At 38.5% G+C, this 11,115-nt stretch overlaps 1 non-coding gene across 1 annotated transcript; it reads right to left on the bottom strand.

The window, feature by feature from the left end:
- Positions 1–5,743: 5,743 nt before the first annotated feature.
- LOC127090167 (small nucleolar RNA R71) lies at positions 5,744–5,850 on the bottom strand. Its single transcript, XR_007791696.1, has one exon. It is a non-coding gene; the product is annotated as a small nucleolar RNA R71 (small nucleolar RNA).
- Between the last annotated feature and the right edge of the window lie 5,265 nt (positions 5,851–11,115).

Genomic DNA, 11,115 nt, shown 5'->3' with positions numbered 1-11,115 from the left:
AATTTTGATTAAGAAAAGGGTTTGAAGAAACCGCATTGACAAATTTAGACGATGGCGAGAGCTGAGATAGGTAAGGCATCCACCTTGAATCTTAATCTCAGGAGTGCACGGTATACATCGAGTTCCATTTCCATCCTTATTGAAAAAGTGTTAAGGTAGGAATTAAGTATATTTTTTGAGTTTTGAAAGACGAATATTTGATGAGAACGAGACATGAGCCTCAGGATCAATCACTCGGGGTTCCACTGGAATGCTAGATTCCAATGGTCCTTTTTCATTCGAATTATTTAAGAAAGTTATTTGGATATTGTATTTGATTTTAAGAAATATCTCTCAATATGTGATAGAGGATGGATTCACATAAATGATTTGAGACAATTTGACTTGGTTACAAAATGATTTGAAGTCGAAATTGAAATGGTTTAATGGAAAATGAAAGCTCAATAGGAACAAGACATGTGCTTTGGACTCAATTGTTCAAGGGTTACACTGGAATGCTAGATTCCAACGGTCCTTTTCCTTCGAGTTTGTTTAAGAAAAGATTTTTGTAAGTTAAGTTTGATTGGGAAAGTACTTGAATCGCACCGAGAATGATTTAATCGGACTTGGAAATTATTTAAAATTTATTTTGAAATTATTTTGAAAATTATGGAAAGTTGGAATTTGATTTGAGATCAAAGTGAAATAATGACCTTGATCACTAACCTTGGCAATTAGTAATTAATCATATGAATTAAATAACCTAATTAAAAAAAATTGAATTTGGAATGGTAAAAATGGTTGGGATGGTAGCGAGATAAGAATATTTAATTCAAAAAAATTAATTTATTAAAATTCATTTAAGTTGATTAATTAAGTTAATTAGGAATAATTATCAAGATTATTTAGTTGAATCAAATAGTCAAGTTAATTAAAACTGATTAACCCAAATTTAAACTAATCAACGAGAATTCTAAATAATGAATTAAATGACGTGAGTATAAAAAAAATTAATTTTGATTTGTCACATGGTCATTTCCCAAACAAATCCCAACATTGCATATTCAAACATCTCATGCACATACATCCTAGCAGACCTGCTTGTGAAATTACAACGGGCTGCAACCATGCATCAATATCATATAACAACTCCATCAATTCTTGCATTGCATAACAAACTGAAACAACAGCTAAAAGATGAACACTTTACATTGCATAACAAACTGAAACAACAACTAAAAGATGAACACTTTGCATTGCATAACCAATTTTGTTTCAATCAGCAAAATCAAAGCCTTGCTCGAAAATATTCCTAGCATTTGATTCGTAAACAGAGGAAAACAACTATGACATGGATTTTTTAGTAAAATCACCATTAGGCATATCAATCAGCATGTTAATCTAACAGTCCTATTCAATAAATCTAACAATCCCAATTAACATTTGCATCATCTAATTAACCAACATTCACTAACCAATGCTTGGTACAACAACTTAACATAGGATTAACATGATAGAAGTACAAATTAACAGCATCACCACAAATCAAAACCAAGTCAACTTACTAAACCAGAACCTGCAGCAAGGAACTGGTTGCAGAACTGATGAACCTGCAACAACAACTCCACAGAACCCTGCTCAAAAAAAGCTATGAAAAACCATTTACAAACACCCAACATAAATGACGATAACCACTGTTTTGAGGTGTGACGGAATTTGAACCGAAAATGGATCCGATTGAATATAAGTTTAAAAATGTTGAGGTTACCATTGTTTACATCCGAGCAGCAGGTTATGTTGTTGTTGACGGTTAGCTGCTTGTTCAAAAACTTCCTGCTAATCTTTTAGATCGGCTTCTACTTCTTTCGATTTGATTTGCAATCAGTGTTCTTCTCGCTTCCTCCTGACACGCTGTTGACCGCAGGTGTTTAGCTTGGCTTTCGGACGGATTCAATGACGGACAAATACGGCGGTAAACAGAGGCTCAGCCGCGACGAGGCTTCTCCAAGGCGTTCCCGACGAATGCGATGGTGGCGGCATCACAAAGGTTCCGATGTGGGTTGAAGGGGGATGATGGTTGCGGCGGATGGAGAGGTTCAAAGGTAGGTTGCCGAATCTTTTTCGAGAGCGAAATCGCCGAAACGATTCGACCTTTGATTCACCGGCGAGCGACAGAGGGTAGAAGACAAGAGGTGCTTCTAGAGGTTTATGGATGGAGATGAAGGGTGAGGGATGTCATGGTGGTAGTATCGTGTTTGGTTGATGATGGAGGTTTGCGGCGGCTGAGGGTTCGTAAGGTGAGGTGCGGTGTTTGAGGGAACGAAGAAGGGTTTATGGTGGTGGGTAGATGGGGTTTGTGTGTCGTTGAAGGTGATTAATGGTGAAAGATATGACGGTGAGGGCTTGTGGAGGAGGGAGGCGAATATGCTGTGGTTTTGTGGAGTGAAGAAGAGGAAAGGTGGTTTTTTGTGAGAGAGAAAGGGGATTTCCTTTTTGTTTTCCACCGAGGGGCCTCTGAATGTGAGGAGAGAGATCAGAGAGCATATTGTGTGGGTGAGGTGGCGTCAAGGAAGAAGAAGAGATTTTTTGTTTTATCTCTTTAGAGAAGTGAGAGAGAAGAGAGATAAAAGGATAATGGTGCGGCCGTTCTCCCTTCTAAGCCTTGGCCAATGTGAACATATATAGTGAATAATTAGGGTTTTCTACACTGCTAAAATCCCAAAATGCCCTTTGATATTTTATTGATGATAGCAAGAGTTTAAAAGAAATAAAATTAACAAAGGTCAAACAATTATAAATAATCAAAATAAAACAATGATAAAAGTACAATTAATTATATTTATTCTTTATGGACATGTTAACAAAATTGATAAAAATAAAATGATTCAAAATGAATAAAAATCGGACGTAAAAGTTCCCGGAAAATTAAACTGAATGCACCAAAATGATCTGTGCAAAATAAACTTATTGGAAAAATACAGCGTTTCTTTTAATTTTGAAATAAATTTTGACCGGTTAAACAGGCTTGAGCTGATCAAAAGGTGGCCGAAAAATTAGTTGAAAAATAAATCGAGTATACCAGATTAAACTACGCGAAACGTAGATTAATAAAATTGATGTCTAGAAGCTTGATTTTAAAAATTTTCATTCACTGATTTAACGCACATCCTTTGATTAATTCAATCGGTTTGTCTGTAGATCCGAAAAAATTGTTTCGACTGATATTTTAGGCACTATACGGTATGGAATGCATGGTATGCTATGTAGACATGCAATAGCTATGATGAATGTATTGAATCAGCGATTCAGGGTCAAAATTGGGGTATGACTGGTTGCGCTTGAGTCCAATGCCAATTTGCTCATTGCCTGGGGGGTGCATGTTGAAAATGCAGTGTGAGACAAATCAAAAACACCAACGGGCTTTGCTAAGATCAACTCCCATTTCCTCACTAGCCATTAGGGGGTGTATTATCAATGTATGTGTGCAAAACATAAATCTATGGGCCTTCAAAGATTAAGCCCAATCCTCTCCCTGTTGACTTGTCCAAGTCAACAGGTTTGAATTGGAAATTCATGGCGCTTTAAGCTCTCTCCTCAGCCTCATCGCCCCTTCGCCGTGAACCACCGCGTCGGCGCCTTTCGCCGGCGACAGTGGCGGATGATCACACTGAATCACACTGCATTTTTGACTCGGATTTCACATGTTTTTTTAGGTCTTTATTATCATTTTGCTTGTGTTATGCTTTCTTTTATGTTGTTTTCAGGTATTTAGCTCTTTTAGGACCTTTTTAGAAGAAACGAAGCAAAAAGACCATAAACTTAGGGTTTTCGGCAAAAATTGTACTCATGGCGTTTTGCATGGCGGACGCTATAGGAGAAGCCATGCCACATCAGCCCTCAACCAGGAGGAAACTTCCACGATCCCATGAACTTCTCCATTTACTCACATGGCGGATGCCATAGAGGGGTGGCGGGCGGCACCTTTGCATTTCGCGTTCCCACTAAAGAGAAGTTGAAGGGCATCCTGATCTTTGCATGCTGTTGAGTTCCTCTATAAATATGTCGTTCTAGTTTATTTCCAAATCATCCAACTTAGGTTACAACACTAAGCCTATATTATCATTTGTAAAAGCGGTAATCCGTCACATCGAGGGGTTATCGCACCTTAGTGAAATTGAGTTGGAGCACTTTGATTTTACTGTCGTCTTTATTTTCAAAGTCAAAGGTTTATTTACTTCCTTGTACCAGATTTAAAGCCTCTGTTTGGAGCAGCTTCTAATTTAATCGCATTTTTATTTTACTTGCCATGCCTTACTTTATTTAATTTCTTGACATGCTTTACTTTATTTAATTTCTTGCCATTATCTTTATTGCTCGTTTTAATTGTTTTACACGCTTTACTAGTTCTTTACGCCTTACATTCTAAACAACTTTTCATCATGATCAATATCGTTGTGTTTGTTTATATTACCATGTCTGGATAAATCTTTCAAAGGTTAGAATGTAAGGATCCCGGTTAAAGAGATGTTTCACATATTGCATCTGTAGAAATGCTTTAGGGGCTGTTTTGATTTTTAATTCGACTTTTCTGAAACAAACTTGGTTAATTTTAACTACTCAAGGAGTGCGAAAGCACCCTGGCTTAGTTAACTAGGAATTTTTATCACTTTAAGGAAAAATGATCTTTGAAACTGTTTTCGGACGCGTTGATAGATTTAAAATCAGGAAACTCTTTGGGTAAACTTTCCGAATCAAAATCACTTTTCAACTAAGCTTACGAGTCTTATTTCTTAAAAATAGGTTTACTACTTTAGCGTTCTACACACCTTTTATAAGTGACAATAAAATGCCTTAATTTAAGGGTAAACTCGGTTCTGAATACGCGAAAGCGACTATTCCTGTTTAATGGATTATTTTCAAGAGTAGAAAATATTGCCCCATAAGTAGTTCTATTTAGACAATCGAAGCATCGTTTAACTGACATGAAATACATTCAAGCATATCTTTATTTGCACTGTATTTATCATTTTCTTTATTTACTATTATTTTAAGACCTCAATATCTCATTTGTACCGCCTTAGATAAACATCGTAACAGTAATAACCGATAGATTGACGATTTGGTCTCTGTGGGATCGATAATCTTTTATATTACTCTGACACGATTCGTGCACTTGTGAATATAGCGATCAAGTTTTTGGCGTCGTTGCCGGGGACTAACTTCGTCAAATTTTGTATCCTTTTTGTTACACCGTCTAGACTAAGGCATTATTATCCGGTAAATGCGAAGAACCTGTAGTACCGGAAATTTAGTAGATCCTTTAGCGGAACCCGAACGTTACACTCGTACACGCCTCTTACTCGTCAGAATTAAGAAAGTTATGGCCGAGGATCGCGACCGGAGACCTCTTAAGGAATTTGCCCAACCCTCTGACGAGGAACCTAGTTCAAGTATAGTAAACCCCCTCATTCTTGCCAACAATTTCGAACTAAAACCATCTTTACTGCAATTAGTGCAACAAAACCAATTTGCGGGTCTCGCTACTGAGAACCCAAATCAACACTTAAAAGTCTTTATCCAACTGGCCGACACCTTTAAATCCAACGGTGCTTCACCTGATGTGATCTGTTTAAGATTATTTCATTTCTCCCTCAGAGATAGAGCACGTTTGTGGTTAGATTCACTTCCAGCTAACTCAATAACTACCTGGGAAGACCTTATGAGAGTATTCCTTGCTAGATATTTTCCCCCTAGTAAGACTGTTGTTCTTCGAAACCAAATAACTAGATTTACTCAAAGTCAAGGAGAATCACTTTTTGAAGCTTGGGAGAGATACAAAGAGTTATTAAGAGTCTGCCCTCACCATGGCCTAGAACAATGGCTGATCGTTGATACCTTCTACAATGGACTCCATTACAACACAAAGATGAGCATCGATGCTGCCGCTGGTGGCGTGTTGATGAACAAACCTTACCCTGAAGCTTGTGACCTAATTAAGGATATGGCCCAAAACCATTACCAATGGGGAACTGAACGAGCATTAGTAGAGAAAAGGAAGACCCAAGGTGGAATACATGAGATAAGTTCTATGGACATGATGCAAGCAAAAATGGACGCTTTAGCCCTTAAGGTCGAACATATTTCTACAAACTCTAACACCGCAGCGGTAGTCCACACAGAGTGTGAACTTTGTGGATCTAAAGGACACGAATCAGCGGAATGTAACCTTTTGAACGACCTGAACACCGACCAAGTGAATTACGCCCAAGGTAACCCATTTTCAAACACTTACAACCCTGGATGGAAGAATCACCCGAATTTTTCCTATAAAAACCAGAACCCTATCCAAAACTATGCACCTCAAAGACCACAAGGTTTTCAAGCCTAAAAACAAAATCAACCTATACAAGTTGTGCCCCAGAAGCCTAACCTTAAGAAGATCATGGAGAACTTTATATCAGGCTAGACTCAGCAAAATAAAGAATTCCTAAACCAGAACATTCACGTAAACGAACTGATAACGCAATTTGGGACTAAGGTTGATCAGATAATTACTCACAATAAGATGCTTGAAACCCAGATCTCACAGGTTACACAGAACTAAGCCCCGCAAACTACACCTGAAGGACAATTCCCTGGACAACCTCAACTCAACCCTCGAGGGCAAGCTAACGCTATCGCATTACGAAGTGGGACCGCTTACGAAGGGCCTCATAACCCAACAATGAGCGAGTCTAAAGCTTCTAAAGAAAATATACCTACCAACCAAGAAGAGGAACCGGTGGAACCCGAAAAACAAACCGACCAAGAAGGAGAAGCCAAGGATAAGACTTACAAACCACCACCCCCGTGCAAACCACCAATCCCATATCCGCAAAGACTTAAACAAACCAAAATTAATAACCAATACCAAAAGTTTATAAAAGTGATAGAGAAGTTTCATGTAGAGATTCCTTTCACCGAAGCCATCACCCAAATTCCATCTTACGCCAAATTTCTGAAAGACATCTTAACCAACAAGCATAGGCTTGACGATCCCAAACCCTTGGAATGTAACTTTATTTCCGAGAATAAACTTGCTAAGAAGGAGAAAGACCCTGTGAGTTTTTCTATACCTTGCATTCTAGGGAGTCATGTGATCTACAAAGCTTTCCTAGACTTAGGCGCTAGTGTGAGTTTAATGCCCTTAGCTGTATGTAAAAGGTTAAACTTAGGAGAATTACAAGCGACTAAGATGTCCCTCCAATTAGCCGATAGATCTGTTAAGTATCCTGTAGGCATATTAGAAGACATCCCCGTTAGGATCGGTCAACTTTATATCCCGACAGACTTTGTGGTCATGGATATCAAGGAAGACGACGATATCCATATCCTCTTAGGTAGACCATTTTTATCTACAGCCGGAGCTATAATAGATGTTAAAAGAGGAAAATTAACTTTCAAAGTAGGAGATGAAAAGATAGAGTTTATTCTTTCAAAGTTCCTGATGGCACCAATCATAGGAGACACATGTTACGCGATTGATATCATAGATGAATGCATAAGGGAATTTGATCAAGAAGAACCTATGATCGAACCATTTTCAAACCCGAATGAAAAGGATGACGAGCTAAAGGAAACGGAACCTCACACTAACGAATGTTTGGCCCTTACTCCAGACCTTTCACCAAACTCTCAAAAACCAGCTTAAGAACTTAAGGAATTGCCCAAGAACCTAAGATACAAGTTTTTGGATAAAGAAATGAACCGCCTAGTAATAGTTAGTGCCACCTTAAACCAAGAAGAGACAAACCGACTCTTGAATGTTTTACGAAGATACCCCTCTGCCTTAGGATACAACATAACTGATTTAAAAGGTATAAGCCCATCCGTGTGTATGCACAGGATCTCGCTAGAGGAGGATTCAAAACCTTCCAGAGAACATCAGAGAAGAATTAATCCTGTAATGAGTGAGGTGGTAAAGAAGGAAGTCCTTAAACTTCTAGAAGCTGGTATAATTTATCAGATCTCCGATAGTAAATGGGTAAGTCCTGTACATGTGGTACCCAAAAAGGGAGGCATCACAGTCGTGCAGAACGAGAAGGGCGAGCATGTGGCTAAATGTATAGAAGGCGGATGGCGTATGTGCATAGATTCTAGGAAACTCAATAAGGCAACTAGGAAAAATCATTTCCCCCTTCCATTCATAGATCAAATGCTTGAGCGTCTTATCAGACACTCTTACTTTTGTTATCTGGATGGATATTTTGGATTTTTCCAAATACCCATACACCCCGAGAATCAAGAGAAAACAACCTTCACCTGTCCTTACGAAACATTTGCTTACACACGAATGCCGTTTGGACTCTACAATACGCCAACTACTTTCCAACGTTGTATGATGTCAATCTTCGCAGATTATCTCGACGGAATTATGGAAGTGTTCATGGTTGATTTCTCGATATGTGGGTTTGACTTTGAGAATTGCTTCATTAATCTTGAGAATATCCTAGAAAGATGCGTAGAAGTTAACCTTGTATTAAACTGGGAGAAGTGCCACTTTATGGTTAAAGAAGGCATAGTGTTAGGACATATAATATCTGAAAGAGGCATTGAGGTCAACAAAGCAAAAATAGAAGTGATAGAAAACCTTAACCCTCCTAAGACTGTTAGAGAAGTCCGAAGTTTTCTTGGACACGCCGGTTTTTACCGACGCTTTACCAAAGATTTCTCTAAAATAACAAAACCCCTGACCGGCCTTCTGATGAAAGACGTTGAATTCATTTTCGATAAAAAATGTATCAAAGCCTTTAATCATTTAAAACAAACGCTAATTTCAGCACCCATTTTATAAACTCCGGATTGGACTCAACCTTTTGAAATAATGTGTGATGCTAGCGATTTTGCTGTAGGAGCTGTTTTAGGACAAAGAAAAAAATAAGAAATTACATGTGATATATTACGCTAGTAGAACCCTAGATGTCGCTCAACTCAATTATACGACAACAGAGAAGGAACTGCTAGTTGTAGTTTTTGCAATTGATAAATTTAGGTCTTATCTTGTCGGATCTAAGATTATAGTCTATACAGACCATGCAACTATCCGTTACCTTCTAAGAAAAAAGGATGCGAAACCTAGGTTACTCAGATGGATCCTTTTGCTGCAAGAGTTCAACTTAGATATCCGAGACAAAAAAGGAACAGAAAACGTAGTTGCCGACCATCTTTCCAGACTATAGCATTTGAAGCCAAACCATTTACCTATAAATGATGATTTCACCTATGACAGATTGATAGCCAAGTTAGATATTGTTCCCCTTGAACCTGATAGAGACAACTTTGGAACAATTTCAGAGATTAGCAGGGTACCATGGTACGCTGATTTTGTGAATTATCTAGCCGCTGATATCATACCGCCTGACCTTAATTATCAACAAAAGAAGAAGTTTTTTAAAGATGTAATACATTTCTATTGGGACGAACCACTCCTTTTTAAAAGAGGAACAAATAACATTTTTCGACGTTGCGTCCCGGAAGAAGAAGTTAGAAATATCATAGAGCATTGTCACTCTTCACCCTATGGTGGACATTCGAGCACATCCAAGACACACGCTAAGATCCTTCAAGCTGGTCTTTATTGGCCAACACTATGGCGTGACGTCCATACTTATATTGTCCAATGTGACTGGTGCCAGCGCGCTGGAAACATCTCAAGACGCGACGAAATGCCTTTGAAGAACATCCAAGAAGTGGAATTATTTGATGTTTGAGGTATTGATTTCATGGGACCTTTTCCATCTTCGATGGGAAATAAGTATATTTTGGTAGCCGTCGACTATGTGTCCAAATGGATAGAAGTTATAGCCTCACCCACTAACGACACAAGAGTAGTCATCAAGATGTTTAAAAACAATATCTTCCCCAGATTTGGAGTACCACGGCTTGTCATAAGTGATGGTGGATCACATTTTATATCCAGGATATTCGATAAACTCTTAAGAAAGTATGGAGTAAAACACAGAGTAGCAACACCATATCATCCCCAGACTAATGATCAAGTGGAAGTATCAAACAGAGAGATTAAACAAATCTTGGAAAAAACTGTTTCAATATCCAGAAAAGATTCGTTTGAAAAGCTAACAGAAGCAATGTGTGCTTACAGAACTGCTTACAAAACCCCTATTGGAACTACACCATACCAGTTAGTCTATGGAAAATCATGCCACTTACCTTTTGAACTTAAGGACAAAGCATATTGTGTAACACCCCGATTAAAATAAGAGAATTATTTAATTGAGTTAATATTATTTTATTAATTTAATTAAATAAAGTTGAATTATTGGGAATTATTATTATTATTATAGATGTTATTGATTTTAATAATAATTAAATAAATAAAATAAATGGAATATGAAGAGTGGAAGGGTAAAAGTGGAAATGGGATAAAAGAGGCCAAAGTGAGAACTCAGGTTGTTTTCACGTGTTTTGCCTCAGAGTCAGAGAAAGAGGGAGAAACGCTGAAGAGAAAGAGAAGGAAGAGGAAAAGGCCAAAGATTGCTCAGAGCTTCCTTCAATCCAAAGAGGTAAGGGGTCTGAACCTTATTAAACGATAATATGCGAGCAATTTCATGATATCTGTTGGATTATTGATGGATTTTGGGGATTTTAGGGAGATTGGGAAAGTTGGGGTTTTGATGGGAAATTCTCCGATCTGTGAGTTTTGTTGAGTTATATGCACTGTAATCGAAGTATGTTGTGTATATATGACTGTTAAATGTCGATATTGAGTTGTTAGCTGTGGAGTATGAGTTGTGGCGAGTAGAGAAGCAAAGCTGCGCTGGTTTCCTCAACAGAGGGCTTCTGTTCGCACGCGATTCGCGGCGCGAAGCCCAGTTCGCGGCGCGAACTGGGCAGGATTCAGAGGAGTTCTGTAACGCATCGTTCGCGGCGCGAACCCTGCTTCGCGGCGCGTACTGAAGCGAATTTAATTGTTCGCGACGCGATCCTTCGTTCGCGGCGCGTCCTGGAAAAATGGAGGAGTTCGCGGCGCGTCCCTATGTTGGCGGCGCGAACTGGGAAAATGCAGAAACTAATGTTGGTGGGTTTTGAGTACGTTGAGTTGCGAAACTCTTAGTAAGTCGCTGTAATTGTATTATA

This window comes from Lathyrus oleraceus, chromosome 5, assembly GCF_024323335.1.
Source record: "Lathyrus oleraceus cultivar Zhongwan6 chromosome 5, CAAS_Psat_ZW6_1.0, whole genome shotgun sequence".
Taxonomy (NCBI): Eukaryota; Viridiplantae; Streptophyta; class Magnoliopsida; order Fabales; family Fabaceae; genus Lathyrus; species Lathyrus oleraceus.
Note: the sequence above shows the minus strand (reverse complement) of the source record. Positions and strands in the feature narration are given on the sequence as shown.